Source organism: Gavialis gangeticus, unplaced genomic scaffold (assembly GCF_001723915.1).
Source record: "Gavialis gangeticus isolate Ggan-Ray unplaced genomic scaffold, GavGan_comp1, whole genome shotgun sequence".
Classification (NCBI taxonomy): domain Eukaryota; kingdom Metazoa; phylum Chordata; order Crocodylia; family Gavialidae; genus Gavialis; species Gavialis gangeticus.
The window spans coordinates 2,951,223-2,959,855 of record NW_017729000.1 but is presented as its reverse complement, the minus strand read 5'-3'; the positions used below and the strand labels follow the sequence as shown (position 1 = coordinate 2,959,855).

General features: G+C 46.6%; 1 protein-coding gene across 1 annotated transcript in view; it reads left to right on the top strand.

The window, feature by feature from the left end:
* Nucleotides 1–1,149: 1,149 nt before the first annotated feature.
* Nucleotides 1,150–8,633, top strand: part of SGCD (sarcoglycan delta) — a 297,404-nt gene continuing 289,920 nt past the window's right edge. The window contains exon 1 of the mRNA XM_019506088.1: nt 1,150–1,364. The gene's annotated coding sequence lies outside the window, so the exon portion shown is untranslated. The remainder of the gene's footprint in view (nt 1,365–8,633) is intronic.

Sequence of the window (8,633 nt, the reverse complement as noted above, 5' to 3'; positions counted from 1 at the left end):
GGAGCAGCCCTGGTGAAACAAGGGAGCTCACCTGGGTTTTGCGGTACGGCACAAACCAGTAGCTTTAATTTGCGCTGTGCGGATTGTCCATCTCTGCTTTTGGGCCACGGCAGCTCTGGTTTCTATGTGGGCCCCCGCTACAGAAAGGATGTGGACACGTTGGAGAGAGTCCAGTGGAGGGAGATGAAAATGGTTGGGGGCTGGGGGACAGGATGTGTGAGGCTGATTCAGTCTGCAGAAGAGCAGACCGAAGGGGATTTGACAGCAGCCTTCACCTCCCTGCAGGGGGGCTGCAAAGAGGACGGAGCTGGGCTGGTCTCAGTGGGGGCAGATGGTAAGGAGCAATGGGCTCAAGCTGCAGCAAGGAAAGTTGAGGTTGGATATTAGGAAAAAATTTCTCAGGAGGAGGGTGGTGAAGCACTGGACCAGGTACCCAGAGAGGTGGTGGGGTCTCCATCCTCAGAGGTTTTCAAATCTCTGTCATATCACTATTATTTATTTATTTATTTATTTTCTTTCGTGATCTCATTGAATGCTCCCAGTTGTGCTAGTGGGAGCTACTGGGGGTCTGGGATTTTGGAAAAAACAGGCAATGACTTAACTGTTTTAGACCGACTTAAAAGACTAATATCAGGCTCCCATTTCTGTTCTGGCCAGCCGCTACTAGCTCACGAAGGTGTCCTAATAAATTAATAATTGATTTAATTCAGACAAGATTACTGGCGATTAAGGACTTAGACATGTTGGAATGAAAGGCGCCGTAAAACTGCCAAATGTCACGGTTGTTTGCTTGGAAGTGTCTGCTCTCGCTCTTAAATCCCGTGGTTTGCTTGGGACATCTGTGGAGGGGTTCCCCTGTTCTTTAAACCTATCCCCAAGTGTCTGCTGGTCCCTGCCTTCCCAGGAGCCCGGTGCCTGTAGTCGGGTGTTTGTTTCCCCGTCTAAAGACGCAGGTAAAGCACCGGAAAGTAAGAACAGTTCTGCACCACGACTCTTAAATTCAGCGAGTGCCCTCCAAAGGCGCCGCGCATGATGGATGGTCACAGACTCTGTGTCTTGGCTTGACATTTCCTTCCCATCAGATGTTGTCTTCTCTTCTGTTCTGAATGTGCCGAACAACTGACCCTGGGATTCAATGTCGCACCTTCTTTCTTTTCTCTCTCCGAACGGCCTCTTTTCCTGCCGCAGCTCTGAAGAACCAGAGGACACGGCGGCATCCTCAGGGACGTACCGGAGGCTGTCCTGGAGCCTGCGGGGAGCTTGCCCGGACTTCCAGATGGTGACCGCCTGAGGCCCTTACCTTCACTCCAATGCGGCTCCGAAACTAGTCGTGTTCAGGATTCGGAACGATCAGCGTCAGTAAGGTACGTGGTTCGGCCTTTTTTTTTTTTTTTTTATGTGTATGTGTCTTCCTATGTGTTTTCTGAATGCCTCCCTGCCTATGGGAAAGCAGAGAAGTTGTTAGCCTGCAAAACCCTGTCTCTTTGCACTTATCTGGCGGCAACAGCAGTCGGTGAATAACCTCTGCGCTCTCTTGATCTGGGGAAAACTCCCCAAGGTCAAAGTGTTTTTAAACTTATTGACTTGGGTAAGATGCATGTGGATACCCAGAGCTTTTATGGAAGAAACTCATTTAAGTGTATGGTGGGGTGCGATGTTGCCTGGTTGATAGACACCTGCATTTTGAAAATTGCATTTGATGCCTGCAGTTGAGAAGGCCGGAGAGACTACAAACACACACACACAAACCTCATTTGGGGTCCAGGCACTGGCCTTCCCTCTACTGTCACTGCTGTTTCTCCGTGTTGGCCTATGCTGGTTTCTTACAAGAGGGTCACTGATATCTTGAGACGCTCATTTTGTGGGCATAGGTTGTGATGCCACATGGAAATATAACTCTGACTTTGCTGGGGGGGGGTGGGATAAGAAAAATCCCAGTTTATGTAATAATATGTTGGGAACAAAGGCTGAAATAGCATGTAACAGGCATGGGGAAACTCCTCAAATAACTGCGTTCACTACCACGTTTCCTTTTGTTGAGGCTGTGTTATTCCCATGGTGCAAACCTTTTATTTTAATACACGGCATTCATTCCAGTTTCCATGCAAGTGCACCAGACAGTGATTTTTTTTTTTTTTTTAACTATATACAGAGATGTTGCTCTTGTTCCTGTCTGAACAGAAAGGTGGACTCCATATACCTGTGCAGTAGTGATGTAGTGCTTCATTTTAACATAATACCATTGAAAAATCCAAATAGAAATGACTGACTTGTATCTTAAAAAGCCTCCAGGTAGGTGAAGAAGGCAAGTTCATGAGGACTTGCATTCAGTTTAGTGCTTTGCAGCATAACCAAACTCACCTTATTTGCAGAGCAAACCCTAAGGCTTCGTTGACGTGCCTCGCTGGCACTGCCTTCATAACATTTGCATACAGACGAGTTTAGGACAGGGTGCAAGGTAGAGTTTTGCAAAAGGGCTGTGTTGCTCGAAGATCAGCATTGTTTCAAACCCTTTCATGCCAGCACTTGGGTGGGATGATGGAGTTGGGGCTGGTCCTGCTTGGAGCAGGGGGTTGGACTAGACGTGACCTGAGCTCCCTTCAACCCTCACTTTCTCCGGTTCTGTGCTTTAGGCAAATGCTGTCCAGTGGACATCACTGGTTACTAACAGGTTGACCTAGGCATAGCAATCTGGAGCACCAGCCCCATGAAGCAGAGGTTGGGACACGCTGCTCTTCTCCCCTGCGTGCAGCTGGGAGTGATGATTTCAGAAGGAAGGGGAATCTTGGGGCTGAGGGAAGGAACGAGAGAGAAGTGGTGGAGCTGAAAGGAGTTGCCTAGTCCCAGAGTGATAATTGCAGCACTTGCCGCTGTGACCTGATGAAGTGAACTTGGATTCACAGAAGCTTGTGCTCTATGTATCTTATTTAGTTCGTCTCTAAAAGTGCTCATTAACTCTGCCGTCTGTGATGCTCTTATGCCAGCAATGCACAGAGGATAACAGTGCAGAGTCCCAAAGCAAGTACTGCATCACCAGCTTAGACCAGGGCATGAGTCCTCATTCACCTGATGGTTTTCTGCCCTGCCTTGCAGGGCTGTGTTGTACTCCAGGTCCTCCAGTGTGCACAGACAGTGCACACACATCCCCATGCGTACCACTGACTCGCCAGAGTTTGTATTTCTTGAAGGAGAATCCCATGGAAATTCCAGTTCCCACCATGGGGAAAAAAAACCAGTTTATTTCTCTGTTCCAAAACTTCCTGTTTTGAAGGCTGGGAGTTGTCCCTTGTTGCTCAAGAAGGAAAGAAAAATGACTGGCTTTGTGATCCCACGCCCCGGGGAGGGAGGCAGCAGGAGGGCTCTTTCACAATCAAGGTCACAGCTGCCATTCTAAAGAGGAATATTTTACCTGCCTCTCACCTGGGAATCAGGGCAGCTTGTTGTCTTGCACATTTTTCGGCTTTATATTTTATAATTGAAAGCATATCAATCTGCATGCGTGTGTTGCTGGCTGCTTTGGCACATGAAAGGCTGGGATGCCTGAGGATGTGGAGTGATCTATTGCCGGGCTTTGAGGACTCGAATCTGATTTTCATGCAGCTTCAGTGTCTCCGAGTGGAGGGGGAAAAAGTAGAGAGCAGCTGTAGCATGCTGGCTGCTGCCTCTCTAGCTTTGGTCCATGACATGTGCAATGCCATTGGGGCACCTGTGTGAGATGGCCCAAAAGTGTTACCAGCCTGTGGGTAGGAGCTATGCACGCTGCCCTTCATTATGACAGTAATGGTGTCTACCTGAAAAAAATCCTCTGTTCCCCAGCTGTGTGCGCAAATAGGGTTTTGCAAGGCCAGTCAGTCCTCTGTCAGGAATGGTAAGGGCTGCTTTGCAGGCTGTGACTTGAGTATTTTTCTGGTAGCAGATTGGCAGAACTTCTCCGGGTCTGTTGCTGCAGCAAGACAGCTTTTTTTTCCCGATAGGCACTTTTGCATGTTTATTCAGCATTTCCCCTAGGATTTACCTGTGCCTATTTTAATATTGTTAAACCAAGCACTCAAAAATCATGAGTTAGGGCCAAGAATGAGATGAGATTGGCTTAAAGACCACGTGCATGTGTCTAATTCAGGCATCAGAGCCCATAGGCTGCACTGCAGTTGCATTTTCACACTTCTCTGCAACCATAAGAGTTATCACTCTCCCCACCCCCATAATGAAGCCGAGATTTCCTGAAATCACCTGACTCTGGAAGCTGGTACTTTTGAAGGATTGTGTTGCCGATTGCACTAAAAACATGCACTGACATGCCAAGAGTTGGCAATGCTGCTGTTTTACATCTTGCCAGCTAACCTTCTTTTCACCATCTGCTTCCATCTGGGATGCTTGCAGCCCTCCTTAATGAAATATTTTACTTCCTTGCAATCTTTAAAGGTGTATTTTCTCACAAAAGCTTTGTGAGGAAGGGAAATGCTGTTTATCCCCATTTCACAGACGGGGAACTGAGGCTGGATGACCTGCTTGAGGTCAGATAGCAAGTCAGTGGCAGATCACAGGCTGCCTAGCTCCAGACTAGCACTCTAATCACTGGGCAGTGCTTCCTTTTCATACCCTGATGCCCCTCTCCAAATTCCCAGAGCATTAATAAGATTATTCATTTGTGGGGGACCTGTCGTCCCCAAAGGCAACTGACCCCTGGGTCCTAAGCATTGCTCCGCAGCTCTAGTGGAAATGACCCCATATGTTGGCATAACATTTAGTTGAAAACATTCATCTTTGCAACATAATGTTGTTTGCTCGTGTGTGACAGGCTGATTTCCTTTAGCAATGCTTATGTAATTACGCTGATGATATTACTGTATGCACAAGTGTTTTTAACTGATCTCCCAATAACATACTCATATTTTGTTCTTAAATTGCCTGCTTTTGGATTATTAGAATGCTATTATTTCAAAGCCTCTGTTCTGTTGAAGAGGCACAATTAATACAAAGGAAATTTGTTTCTTAAGTACTCTTTAAATATAGTTATTAAATTTAATCTTGCAAGTAGAAGTGGGGGGGAAGTGTCTTTGAGGTGTCTTGTAGATCTCACAGCAATTAATTGTCTTCTGATTTCTGGATGCAATTCACCTTTTTCAGTTGAAGCTGTTATGGGAGCTCTCCTTTTTAGTTTGTTTGACTTTAATTGAATTGCTATTTCTGTTTGTCTAAATCATGGTGTCACAGCTCTTATGCAGGGAATTCATGCTGGTGGAAATCCCTCTGCACTGATGGTCAGCTGTATTTACCCAAGCCTTCATACGTTAAAGCGGCCACTGGCTTTACCCACCTCAAAGTCTGGGTACGAGAAATGAGATGCTCAATGCAACCCTCCGTATTCGAGGCGTGCAAAATCAGTCACCCCTTCCGAGCATGTGTTGTCTGTAAATTTTTCATTTTCTACTCTAAGCGAATCCAATCTCTGCAGAATCGGTGTGGACTTCCACACTGATGTGCAGGACATTAGCAAAGGCAAATTAGAAAAAGAAAAGATTTTGAGTGCATGCTTTGGCATCTGATGATTTGGGTTTTATCAAATGAAAGCCTTTTTCCTAGGAAGGTAGGGCTGTGTGCTGTCTCGCTTCCTGCACGTGTGTTGGTAGCAAAAAAAGGCAGGCAGTATTTTTTGCACAAGTAATAATATCCCAGCGAATCTTTTCCAAGTGCTTGTCTGGACTTATTTTGCCAGGATGTAGAAATACGATGGCTTTGATCTTTTATATGTCTTGGTGCAGAATCAGCAGACTCACTGCTAGCCTATCAAGTCCTCTGATGACACCACTTCTGCAGCTATATTCACCCAACCTGTCCTGACAGGCTTTCGTTGAATCCATCACACTGACATATACCGAAGCACAGGCTCCGATAACAAATACCTTGGAGCACACTCACACACAAAAAAAAATAAATAAAAAAAAAAGATATCATCAGCGGAACTGGACTGAATTTCTCAAAGAAAATGAGAAACTCAACAACTAACCTGAAACTTAAGAAATCTGTCCTGGAACAGATGCTATCTTGTTGGGCCTATGCTTAAAAGTACCAAAAAGCACTCTCTGTTGTCTATAAATGTTGTGATTATTGTCTGTTAGTTGTACTGCAATCTAACCAAGGTTAGGACTCCATTATATGCGCCCTCTTGGCTTGGCTGCCTCTGCTAGCAGTTTGAGCCTCGTACCTCCTTGCAACTTTCCAGTTGGTCTAAGAAAAGGTATCATTTTGGAACCAAGAGTTCTTGTTTTTTGTATGTGTTTTTGTCTCAGACCAACACAGCTACCAAGTACACCCCTCGTACCTTCCTTGTGCTCTCAGGATTACCAGCGCCGCAGCTGTATCTGTTCCTGCTCCCAGCACCTTTTCCAGCTTGCAGATGTTGGATTCAGCCTGCGAGAGATGATCCCAGGTTGTGTCCGGGATGTCCAAATCTGGGTTATTTGCATGGTCCCTGCTCCGCTGCATCATAGTTTCATGGTTGGTTGGGGTTGGAAGGGACCTTACAGATCACTGGAAGTGTTGCTGTTTTGTTGGGTGCCAGCGTGTTTCATGATACGCTGGTGGTCAGCAAGAAATAAGCTACGTAGTTGTTCCAGTTCTGATGCCCTTCCCCTTTTGCCCTCTCAGCTTCCTCCATGACTTCCTTTTTTGCAGTTATCTTTAGTGATCAACACTTAGGTCAGGTACAGACATTGCCCCTTGACCAGTATAAGTGATTGGAAACCCATCTATACCCATAACAGAACAGAAGTTCAGCACACACAGACTGGTTTAAAAATGGCAGAACCCAGTCTCAGATTTGCACCCCCCTCCAAAGGGCGAACGTATGATCTGTTTGCTACCGACCCAAACTATGCCGCTTTTAGAAAACCACGTCATTTAGATCGAGTCCACCGTGGGCTATTGGATTATCTGTACCTGACTGACAATACCAGCGTGAAGGTGACCTTTGAGCTGTTCTGTGAAACGAAACGGGTCCGTGATGCTACATTCACGCCTTGTGGGACTTTAATAGTTCAAGGTCTTTCTGGTTGAAAGAGGAGGTCTCGTCTGTAGTTTGTGACCCAGAAACTGGCTGCCCCTTGACTTCAGTGACCCATTTGGAGGCTTGCGCCCTGAGCTCGCAGCCAAGTGAACGGCCCTTGCCCTCCATAATAGAGAGCGCTACAAGAGCACCGCGGCACAGGTGGAAAAGCATTGCAAGGTGGGGGGCATAGTTAATACAAGAGCAATATCTTTTAAATCAGCTGTGCAAGGTGAAAGTCCTGTACCAGCACCATTTGCTCAGGGCTCCAGCTTGTACATTAAACTGTCCCCTCTTCACGCCATCGCTGCCTGCTTTTTTCTTCTGAGAAGGAAGAGCAGCGAGTGCTTCCTTTAAGTTTTATTTCAAGAAGGGAGCCAGCAAGTAGAGCCGAGGGAGGGGAAGCAACAGGCCCCTGTTCATTATCTACTGCAAACAAACCCAGCAACCTTCTTAGCAGCAGGTGGGTCACCTGAAGTAGTTGATATGAGGGGAAATTATCCAATTATTTGCTCTGGATGACTGTGCTAACCCATTTTCTAAGCAGCCAAGGTTCCCCAGTTTGAGCACAGGCGGGCTGAGTGCTTTCTTGAAGTCTGAGCACGTTCAGTCTCATCTGAACACTTGCACAAATAGCTAAAGCAAATGCCGCCTTTCCAGCCAGCGTGGCTCCCAAACACCTACCTTCTGTTGCGACCAGCTCTCTGTGGTGCTCCTCACTGCCAGCAGATTGGCGTTTCTTTAAAATATCAGTAGAAATCTTTTTTTTGCAGGTTATATTATTGCCCTGCTTATCAGTGTCCATGAAACTTTTTTTAATGATCAGTTTTGGAGGATAAAAGGGCATCAGAGTTTTTTGGGGTTTTTTTTGTTTTGTAAAGTAGGTTTTGGTTTGGTCGGTGAGTTGTTTGTATAAGCAACGTGGCATTGGCTTTGACAATGAGGACCCAAGCCTACAGTATAGCGCGTAGGTGATGAGCGTTGGCTTTTAAAGGGGGACCGCTGTATAACAGGACATGATATAGTGTCTTTGGCCCAAGCAGCTACCCAACATTTGGCTTTTTGGGGGACTTCTTTTAGAACGAGACGCTGGGGGATGGAATGGCAAATACGTATATTTGTACATAAGCAAGGTCACATCCAAATGCATACACAGCCCCGTTTCCCTGAACAGAATAGACAGCAATTAGCTCGCTCAAATTGCCCTGCTTGCAGGCTGTGTGACCATAACGCTTTTGGTCTCGGCATTGTCTCGGGTCACACGCACAACTACTTCTCCAGGCCTCCTGCTGCTTGCACCCACAGGTTAGCATGGGTGCGTGCCGCAGTGGGCCTTTCACCCAACAACTCGGACTACCACAAAAGGGGCCTTGTTGCACCTTGCCATGAGCTGGAAGGGGGTTGCAAGGCATGCCTATTGGCTGCGGCTGTTTTTGGATCTCACCAGCTGGCAGCTCTTAGGACCTCTCTGCACAAACCCATTAAGTAACATATCACAGGAATCCTCCAACCTGTACTGTGATGGGCAAGAAGCCCCGTCGAGGTGGCAGCATTCCCTTCAATTAGCTGTCTTCCAGTTCATTTCTGT